Source organism: Camelus dromedarius, chromosome 3, assembly GCF_036321535.1.
Source record: "Camelus dromedarius isolate mCamDro1 chromosome 3, mCamDro1.pat, whole genome shotgun sequence".
Lineage (NCBI taxonomy): Eukaryota > Metazoa > Chordata > Mammalia > Artiodactyla > Camelidae > Camelus > Camelus dromedarius.
Genome location: NC_087438.1, coordinates 7,602,172 through 7,613,033, shown reverse-complemented (window position 1 = coordinate 7,613,033; position 10,862 = coordinate 7,602,172). Strand labels below are relative to the sequence as shown.

At 43.1% G+C, this 10,862-nt stretch overlaps 1 pseudogene; it reads right to left on the bottom strand.

Annotated features, from left to right (window-relative positions):
* Positions 1–8,018: 8,018 nt before the first annotated feature.
* On the bottom strand, positions 8,019–8,578 carry LOC105090644 (large ribosomal subunit protein eL42-like; annotated as a pseudogene).
* Positions 8,579–10,862: the final 2,284 nt, after the last annotated feature.

Here is a 10,862-nt window from a genome sequence, read left to right as displayed (position 1 = left end):
GCTTTTATTTCTTCCTGAGACCCATTTGCAATTACCCTATGAGTTATGAGCAAAAATGTGGTTTCTAGAGTGTTTGATGATTGCGTCTTGAATTTGAAAGTTATCCTTCCGTATTGAAGATATCAACATAAACTTTGAAGACAATGTTTGCTAAACAAGAGAATTATCAGTTGAGTTCCAGTCTAAATGATTACAAATTTTAAATTGGTGAAGTCTAAGTGAATGACACATATTTGCTACCAGAGATCTTGACTTTCCATAAATTACGATTTAGATTATCAACATGAAACATATAGATGGGAAATTATATTCAGTATATATTTTTATTTCTGCTGGTGGAAGAATATCAAATGTGATTCAAATATTGGGTCATATCTCCCCCAAAAACTTTGTACCTATGTTCATCAAAAAAATGTTGTAGAATGTTTAGATGAAGACTATTAGTAATAGCCCCAAACTGGAAACCGCCCAGATGCCCAACAACTGTAGAATGGATAAATACAGCTATTCTAGAATATTTGTCTATTCTATTAGTTGCCTACTCTATTATAATATTTTATATACAATAATATTGTAGGAAGATAATAAAAATCCACGTGGTGGAATATTATGCAGCATTGAGAATGAACATCCTACAACTGCATTCTACAACATGGATGAGGCTCCCAAACACACTCCTGCGGAAGAGGAGCTAGAAACACAAGAGATTTCATACAGAAGAAGCATAAAAATAGGCAAAGCCCATTTATGCCATTAGAAGTCAGCCCAGTGATTAACTTTTGAGGGAGTGATTACCTCTGAGGGAGTGAGCGGGAACATGAGGGGTTTCTGGGGGGTTGGAAGCTTTTTGTTTCTTGCTCAAAACCTGAATACATGGCTGTGTTCCATTCTTGAACATTCATTGGGTGGAATTTTACTGTACTATGATATACGGCAAGAAAAGTTTTTCTTTTTTTCAATTGAGGTGAAAAAAATAACACCCAGCTCAGAAGAGTATAGAACTTACCACAGAAGGTGTTTACGGTCCACTATCGTTAAAGTTGCATTAGAACTCTGTCTGATAAAGAACAAATTCAAAATAAAACCCTGCAAACAAACGTTAGGACAGGACAGCTGGAGGGGCCAATGTGCTTTAAAACACTGCAGAATGATAACAGAGGCTGCTTGTTTGGCTTTGCCAGCCATTACAGAGGTAAAAATGCAGACACATTTGAAGGAGCTGCGTGGGGAGGGGGCACAACGGAAATCACTCTGAACATGATGATGACCTGGAGGTCCAGGGACAAATTCTGCATTTGCAAGTTGTACAACCCCAGGCAAATCATCATTTATTAATTCCCTCATCTGTCAAACGAGGCTAAGAATAGCTATCATACAAGCTTGTTTTAAGGGTCATGAGAGGAAATGTAGGAATATGTTTGTTGACTGCAAGGGACTACACCCATGGAGGTTCTCAGCCTTGAGTGGTATTTTTTTCAGCATCTTATACAAACTAGCCACAAAAATCATGTCACTCCTGGCCACAGTGAGGCTGCAGTCTGAATACAGGGATGTGTTTTTATACTTCAAGGCAAAATGATTCATCCAGAGCAACTGGGTACCAGAAATCAGAATGCTGTTTCACTATTCATTTATTAAACTTTCATCTGAAACACAAGATGGAAGAATTCAAAGCAGCACCATTTTCATTCAGAATTATCCTTCATAAGCCTTCAAAGAAATAAAAGATGGCTTCATTATCTAGTGTTATAAGACCAATTTTATCACTTTCTGATCAGCTATTGCTTGCACTTTTCACTTTTATGAGCTTTTCCTTCCAATGCACGTGGCATAGAACTCTAATTTGGTCTAATTTGGGATCCACAAATATAAACTTCATATAGCATTTCACTTATCTCTGAAATAAAGTTATCGCTCTCATTCTAAATTCCTTCCTTCAAAACATTATTGTTTGTTGAATTATTGATCTTACTTAGAAAATTAGAATATTAGCTTTCAAGTCCTTTACATTAAAATGCCATTTGTTAATTTGCATTAAATAGCTGGCATTACGGGCCCACTGAGAATTAACTTTGCTTCTAGCTGTTACTAATTATTAACATATTTTATCCTTGGCCTTCAAGTATTTGTTTTGATACCCTACTTTCCTAGCTGTTCCAAGCCATAAGTCATCAGGGAGGAAGCAATTAAGCTACCAGATTGCCCTAATGACATTCATCCTGGGAGACCATTCATATTATGAACTAGAGTTTGTGTTTTAGCAACTGGTAAAGCTCAATCTGTTTAAATGCAGAGAATTAAAATACAGAGACTTTCTGATTTTATGTGTGGGTATCCAGAGTCTTCCACTTGACTTTGGATTTCTGGCAGTGGAGAGAACTGGGGATGTCCATTTCTTCCTCAAATACAGAGAAATCCTGGGCAAATATTACAAACTGTTTAAAAGGTACATAGTCAAGTTCAAATGTAGGGGAAATTCTCTGGTGCTGGCAGAAACTAACAGGGAGCTCACGCAGAGAGATGATGCCGTAAGATGCACGTTTGGACAAGGGCCCTACCAGCCGGGGGCCAGGGCTTTAATGCCCAACATGGGGAGAGGTGTTGCGGTTTAGACCCTGGGGAGCTGGAGGTAACTAGATCTGCTAGGCCTACACAAACCCAGCACCTTTGGAAGCCTTCTGCCGCCATCAAAAAGTCACTGTTATTATCAGAAGTGGAGCCGGATGAATTATCTATGGCTGTGTAGCAAATCACTCCAAAGCCTCTCAGCTTAAAACAACAACCATTCGTTATCTCACAGCTTCTGTAGGTCAGGCAACTGGATGTGGCTTTGCCGAGCCCTCTGACTCAGGGTCCCTCCTCAGGCTGAAATCAGGGTAACATCTGGGGGGTGGGTTTGCTTCCAAGCTCACTCGTGTGGCTGTTGGCAGGATTCCGTTCCTCAGGAGCCACTGGCCTGAAGGCTTCAGTTCACTGTTGGCCTCCCTCAGATCTGCCCCACTGGGTCACCCTCTAGGGCAGCTCGTGATATGGCAACAAGCTTCCATCACAAGAAGCAAGTGAGACAGTGAGAGACGGTAGGAAAGACGGAAGCCAGAGTCTTACTGTAACCAATCTCAGATAGCATCCCACCATTTTTGCTACATTCTATTTGTTTATTAGGGCCAGCTCATGCTCAAGGGGTGGGAATTCTACAAGGGCATGAATACCAGGAGACAGGGACGCTTGGGAGCCACCTTAGAAGCCGTTTAACGCATGGTTGTCGGTCTGGGCCATATGTTCTTGCTCAGGAGTGGGGCTATCAGAACCTAGAACTTTGGAGGAGGGAACTTGCAGACCTAAGACCCAGAGCTCTAAGGAAGGAGTGCAGCCCAGCTGGTACTGGTGTTTCTGGGGGTGAGGCTGACCCAGGTGGTGTAAGAAGCTAGAAATTAAGAGGCACTGCCATCATTAGGATGATGAACTGTTGCCAAAGCGATGCTTCAGGAATAGTAAGCAAACAGGAAGTCTCTTCACTCTCCTTCTGCCTCCCATTCTCAATCTGAGCCCCCTATTGGCAAAAGCTGAGAGAAAGCCAGATGGCAAAAGAGAACGGTGGTTTGCCGAATCCCAGCCCTGGCATCAGAAACTAGTGTGTAGAAAGAAGGTGGTCAAAGCGGAGAATCCAGGGCTGAATAACCAGCAGAAACAGCAAAAAAAAAAAAACTATCTTCCTACTGGCCCGAGAAAGGGGCAATGAGACTGATCTCTGCCTGGGGATCTGGGTGAAAAACAATATTAAAGTCTCCAGTGAGAAATCAAAACAGTAATTTTGTACAAAGCATAGATGTGGACTCTGAACTTACACGATGCAAAGAATACAGGGATCTCAACAAATAACAACAAAATATCCCAAACAAGTGAACCCCTGTGGTTCCTGGTGGAAGCAGGTGCAAAAACCCTCTTTAGGGACCCTTCTCTAACTCGGGGCGCAAGGGCCTCCCGCAGAATGAAAGAAATCACTAAACATGAGCTCGTTATCAAAAATTAAAAACAGAAGAGGAAACGGTTTACCATACTGGGATTCAACGATCACAACCACAGAAGGAAAGAAAGAAGACAGAAGTAGCACACTCAGAGGCTTGAGAGCTTAGCAGAGTCATGAAGAGACTGTAAAGGACACCTGCTAAAAAGAGTAACAGAAGGATCAAGGAAAATGATCCTAATGAAAGAGCGAGACGGCACGGGGGAGGGGGAGATGGAGGGCCTTCTAGCAGATAAATTGGACGTGTGGAGGAGAAAAGTAGGTCCATTAAGATTAAAAACCCAGTGATTAGGTTAAATAGCAGATTAGACAAAACTGATGTGAGAATTAGCCAGCTGAAAGCACTAGATCTAAACAAATTATCCAAAATGTAGCACAGAGAGAGGCAGTGAGGCATTTTTTTCAAGGGAGTTTCTAGTTAGACGTGGCACCTTGAATATAAACATCTGTCATCCTCTTTCCTGAAAATTTCCCATAAGTGATAGTGGTAAGAAGAAAAGGAAAGGAAAGGAAAGGAAAGGAAAGGAAAGGAAAGGAAAGGAAAGGAAAGGAAAGGAAAGGAAAGGAAAGGAAAGGAAAGGAAAGGAAAGGAAAGGAAAGGAAAGGAAAGGAAAGGAAAGGAAAGGAGGCAGAAACCCAAAAGGACGGATGGAATGGGAGAGGGGGTGCAGTGATAAAATACTAGTAATTAATGTTTAACCCAGAGAAAGCTAAGCTAACAGTGACAAAACCCGAAAGCAGACTGATTCCCACTGCAAAGACCTGGTACCTCTGAGAGCAGGGGTGCGTGTAGAACTCCACACAGAACTGGCTGAAAGACTGCGTCAGGAAAGGTTGGAACCAGTTCCTCGCTCTTTCCCTAGCAGAGAACTCTGTGCGTACATTGAAAATAGGTGGGCTCCAGACTTGGCAAATCCCAGCTCAGACTTGAGCAAGAGCCAGGCTAAAATCTGAGAGAGTCAGTGAAATTCTGCAAACTGCAAAATGAGCCCTGGCCCCTTCCTGCATTTGAGTTTGAGAAGGTCAGTGGTCAAAGTCTACCCCTCAGATTCCATCTGAATTTGAAAAATGGGTCCTAACAGAAGAACCTCAGAAAAAAAAGGAGTGGCGAAGACAAAGCAGAATACAATTGTTCACAGCAAATCAGAATTAAAAAAAAAAATTCAAATAGAATAAGTATCTCCCAAATAATCAAATTTAGACTGGAACTAAACTTGGAAGTTTGCAGATAAGGTCACATTGAGGCCCCAGGGGAGCTGCAGACACAGGATCCTGGGGGAGGATGTGCAGGAGGAGGTAGAAATAGGAGACAGGACCAGGCTGCTCTCCAGTCCCTGTTTAAGGTTCCCAGCTCATTACCCTCCACCCTCTCATCCCTGCTAAGTTACTTCTACGCAGAGCTTTGGCAGGGAATATACCCCACGGTTTTCATTGTGCCCTCGTGGACATTGTAAATAACCTGTTTCAATGAAAAAAATCAGGATTGCAAATCCAGAGACCTAGTCCTAGACCCACTTCTCCTATCGACCTGCTCGATGACCCATGACAAGGCATTAACCTCTAGGGACAAGTGCTCCTCCCTTGTGAAGTGACTGTATTGAACTAGCTGAACTTCCAGATCACTTTTTGCCTTGAACTTGAACAAACCAGTCCAGATCAAGAGAAAACAGTTAAATCCCTGTAGTTTAACAGAGACCTTTAGAATCTCTAGCTTTTCTTCTCTCCCCCTTTTTGTCCGGGCAGCATCTTTATTTCCCTCTCCCCTATTAAAGCAGGATGGGGTCTGACTCCATCATTTGCACCTTGCCTGGAAGCCTTTTATAGCAACCTATTGCCCGCCATTATAGTTATTTAGCCGGTCTCTGAGTTGACAGCAGTCCAGGTGAATGGAGTTTCAGCCAAGGCCAAGGGAAGAGGTTTGCTGTGCATAAGGGCGTCCTCTCAGCTCTTGCTATGGCTTCTCCTGTGGACAGCCTGGCTGGAGAGTCATTTCAGAAAGTCTGTAGTTTGGCTCAAAAGAGGAAATGTAGGGGACTGCCTCCTCTCCTCCTCCCCTGCGCTTCCCATCTCTTAATCCCATTCCTTCCCAGAGAGAAGCCCAGGAGAACAGGATAAGGGCACAGAGTTATGGGGACCTGGACATGTGAAGAATCTTCTTGCCACTGGAGCCTCAGTCTGCCAAGTACATCCCCCGGGGTTCACACGTTTGGGAAGCTCTGCACACATCTCTCTGCACATCCAGGAGCTAAGCGTGTGTAGACTATTCTATTGCAGACAAGTAAACCTGGCTGCTAGCTAAATCTGACCTACTGTACTTAAGAGTTAGCCAGGCTTCATGACGATTAGGAACAAACAGCAAGGAGTCCACTGGCTTGGCTGGGGCAGTCTGGGGGCTCTTCGCTTTGCTGGCCCCCGGCCCCTCCAGCGGACAGTCTTGATGCTCCTTGTACTGCTGGATTCCAGCATCTCGCTCACCCGCACTCCTGCACCCCCGGCACTCTCGGGAGTTTACCTGTGTGCAGCAGCACTCTCCTTCTCTTGGAAATCTGCGTCCTCTGCTCCATGAGATTTCCTGGGTTCTGTCCCAGACCCCCAGCCTCACCCTGCACACGCCCAGGGCCCCAGAACTCTGCCTCCACGCCCTTCCTGCCCATTGTCTTACCTGTGGCATCCCCCACCGCCACCACAGTTAAGGTCTCCACCACCAGCACAGTGAGTGTGGGCTTTGACCAGTAGAGAGATGAAAAGGAAATAATGAAGCTCAGGGGCGAGAAGGGAAGTCTCCAACTGTTTAGAGACGCAGAGTGTTTATCTTCTCTGCTCCTCCCACACCACTTTATTTGACACCTCTCATTTTTCTTCTGAACGCAGTGGCTGAAAGTAAACCGAGAAAAGATGTCAAATAAAAACACGTGAACAAGTACCAAAGACATGAAACTGAGACTCTGACTCCAGAATCTGATGATTCTTTTGAAAATTGTTCCTAACAGATGTTCCTTTTAGATCTAGAGGCTCAGCCACACAGTGACGCTTAAAGCACCTCTCATAGCATGTGAAATGTTCATCCACACGGGTAGGCGAGAGGCAGATAAAAGTCACAGCCCAGATCGAGGTAGACTGATCTGCAGGGAAACCAGAAAGCCAGAAAAAAGAGAAAGGAGCTGCAATTTCAGGAAGGAGTTTTCTTCACTGAAGAGGCAAGTAATCAAATCTAGATTCTCTTGGTCTGTATCATTCTGAGATTTGCAACAACCAGTAAGTCCACAGATGATCAGGTGTGATCAACAAAAGATTTAAAATAACCAGTAAATGAGTCTTCCTCCAAACATGGGTTTCTTCCTTCTGCTAGAAATAGAATTTTCAGTGTATCCACTCTTATAGCAGGAGAGAAGTGAAAAAAAAAAAAACCCCAAAAAACAGAGGAAGAAAAAGCGAATATCCAAGAAACGCAGCCACACTCTGTGATGCTTTAAAATGAAACAAAAATATTGACTCTGTGTACTCCTCAAGTGGAGGAACAGCCACACACAATTTGCCAAATAAGGAGGAGTTCTGGTTTCTGCACTTTGGGAAGCAGGAGTGGAGGGGAAGTGTCACTTTAGATAACTGCAATTTAGGTAAAGCAACAGCTTAATAAAGTGTCAGCGGCTCCTTCACAGTTTAAAAACAGATGGTCTTTGCTGCTTGGGAAGAAAGAATTTTTAGGCGTGCTGCGATCTGGGGAGTCTGTCATCGCCCTTTGCTGAATCGTTAAAGACACTGAAAAGCATAAATAATGACAAAATTTCCATTTCACTTCAGAAACTTGGAAGCTGCACGTCTCATGGGGTCAACAGGACAAAAACCGTCATCATTTTCAAATTATATTACAGACATTTATATATATGCAAACGAATTGGATTTTAGCCGAAGTATTTTTTATAATCTTTTTATCTTTTAAAAAAACCATAATCACAAGCTTTTATTGTCTTCAGCATAAAAGCAAAGATGCAGCTTAGAACGGGATCACTTGGCCCTTTCTCTTCTTAGCTCTTCCCAGTTCAAAATGCTCGCACTTCTTACTAGCCAGCATTCTCTTAGATCTGCAGCTGGGCTCACCTTATTCAAGTCTCAGCACCATCTTCTTTGTAATTTTAGCCTTTTTTATGGAAAATCAACTTAGTCTGCCCGCGGTAGCTACTCTACTTCCCATCATGATGCTGCTTTCCTGGGCAGACAGAGAATCCTTGCCCATCCTGATCTGTGTGGTCGGTGCTGGCCACATTTCTGCAGGAAGTCCAACGGGTTTTAGGAATGTTCACTATGTTTGCATGACCACTATTGGCATGGAAAAGAAAGCTTTTTATCTTTTTGTGATCCAGGATGCTAACAAAGTGGCAAATATTCCAAGGTCAGACCTGTGAATCCTGTGTGTGTCTGTGTGTGTGTGTTTCACCTTTGCAATGTATAGAGTTCCTTCCTGACACAGATCCATTCGGCATCTCCTTCCAGGATGTCTAGAATTTTCCCAGTTTTAGCACTGGAAAGTTCCAGTTTCCTGGGAAATTCCTTCATTCTAGGCAAACTAGAATGGTTAGTTACCCAAGTCATAGGAGCCTTCGCCTCAGTGCTTTCAGATGCTACAATAAATTGTTATGAAGTCTTTTTCCAACTTTACTGAGATATAACTGACATACAACATTGTGTAAGTTTAAGGAATACAGTGTGTTGATTTGATACGTTCATATACTGCAATGTGGTGACCCCCACAGTGGGAGCTAATGCCTCCATCATGGCATTTCTTTTTTCCCCCTGTGATGAGAATGTCTAAGACCCACTCTCTTAGTAACTTTCAGGTATTGCCAGTGGCACAGCATTGCTATCTGTAACCACAGCTGTGCATGAGAGCCCCAGAACTCACTCATCTTCTAAGCGGAAGTCTGCACTTTTTGACCAGCATCCCCTCCATTTCTCCCATTCCCCAGCTCCTGGTAACCACCATTCCATTCTGTTTCTATGAGTTTGGCTTTTTTAGATTCCACATATAAGTGACATCATACAGTATTTGTCTTTCTCGGTCTAATTTATTTCATTAACACCATGTCCTCTAGGACCATCCATATTACCCTCAAAAAATTAAAAATAGAGCTGCCATATGAGTCGGAAATCCTGCTGCTGGGTATGTATCCGAAAGAAATGAAAACAGGATGCTTGCAGTATCTGCACTGCCGTGTTTATCGTTCTCCATAATCATAGCAAAGAGCATTTTTTTGTTGATGGAAGGCCCTGGCACCTTAAGGAAGCTATGAGAACCCATGATCCCCTGGTCCTAACATGAGAAACTTGACGTCTGCCTTACTTTCTATTTGGAACTGGAAACCAAATCACTGGAGATGGAATATAGTTCATAAAACCTGCCCTGCAAACAAATGTAAGATTTAACGAGACTTCCAAGGTTCTTTCATTCCAGGACCTGCAGGATATCTAAGAGGAGTGAGTAAAACGTTCCCTCTTAAAGGTGGAAACAGCCCTGGCCAGTTTGGGAGACCTAGATTCTTAACACGGTGCTGCACTGACTGGCTGTGGCAACTCCAGCAAGTCCCTTCACCTACGTGGTTGACTAACTAACTGGTTGACCAGCCAACTGGCAGGTTGGGCAGGGGTTCTTGGCCCAGATGTTTGACTCTCAATATTATTCCTTCCCAGCTGCCTACTATTAACCCCATCCTTCTCAAATAATCTCCATACGCTTGTGTGTCCTGGAGATTGGGCAACTTGAGGCAATAATCTTAGACCTTCAATAGGACATTTTTCTTCAGGCTACTGTTAAGTTTCCATAGAGGAGATAAAGTTAGTGAACAAGTTTTCTAGAACATTTGCTCCTCTAATAATCAGGATTAATGTCTGTCCCCAAATTCTGAAACCAATCAGAATTTCTACCACATGGAAGCAAATTACAAAAATGACACCACAACTTTGTGTTTAATTACTAGTGAAAAGAGAACAAGATGGCATCATTTACCAAACCAACAGAAAGGACAGCTTTAAGAGATAGAAGATCTATGCTGGGGTTTTAACCTGTCCCGCTTAAATAGAGAGCTCGCACATGTTTTTATCATAATGCTGTACACTTTTTCCCATTAAAATTTGATTCTCATTTTTGGGGGTCATTAACCCCAACATGGCATTTTACTCAAAAAGTAAGCTCTTATCACACCAACATAGAAATAAGGAGATAACAGGACAGGATTGTCTCCACCACACTCATCAGCAAAGCTGCAGATCCCAACAAAGCTTTGTCCCAGACCGAAGCCAGAACAAATTTGTCACTCTCACTTTTTCTCTTTGACCTTGGAAGGTACTGTCAACAAGCCCAATGCTTTATCTGTTCACACCTTTTGTGTGAAAGGAGGAGTAGGTCAGTAAAAATTAATTAAAAGAGTCACTTAAGCAGGAAAGAGAAATTTACTGAGCAATTTCCCACTTCTTGGTGAAAACCTCATCTCGGGCAACAGTGTCCCCTGAGCAAGGGGCTTTATTTGTGATTTACCAGTGGGGTATTTCTTAGCTTCTGCATCCCATCTGCATCCATTTTCACAATGACTGAACAAATGCAATTAGCTTGCACTGAGCCAAGTAATGATTTTCTTAAAGGATTGGGAACACTTTCCTAGACTCTAATACGCACGGACGTCTGCTGTGGCTTCCTCAAGCTAGCCTCCCATTAGTAGCAACCACATGTCTTTTTCTAGTTCACCAAGGCAGAAGTTTTGCTGCAAGAAAACAATACCAGGGGATGAAGAGCTAGTTGAGAGTGTGGATGGGCAGATGCAGGGCTTCACTGCCCTTTCTAGAGGGT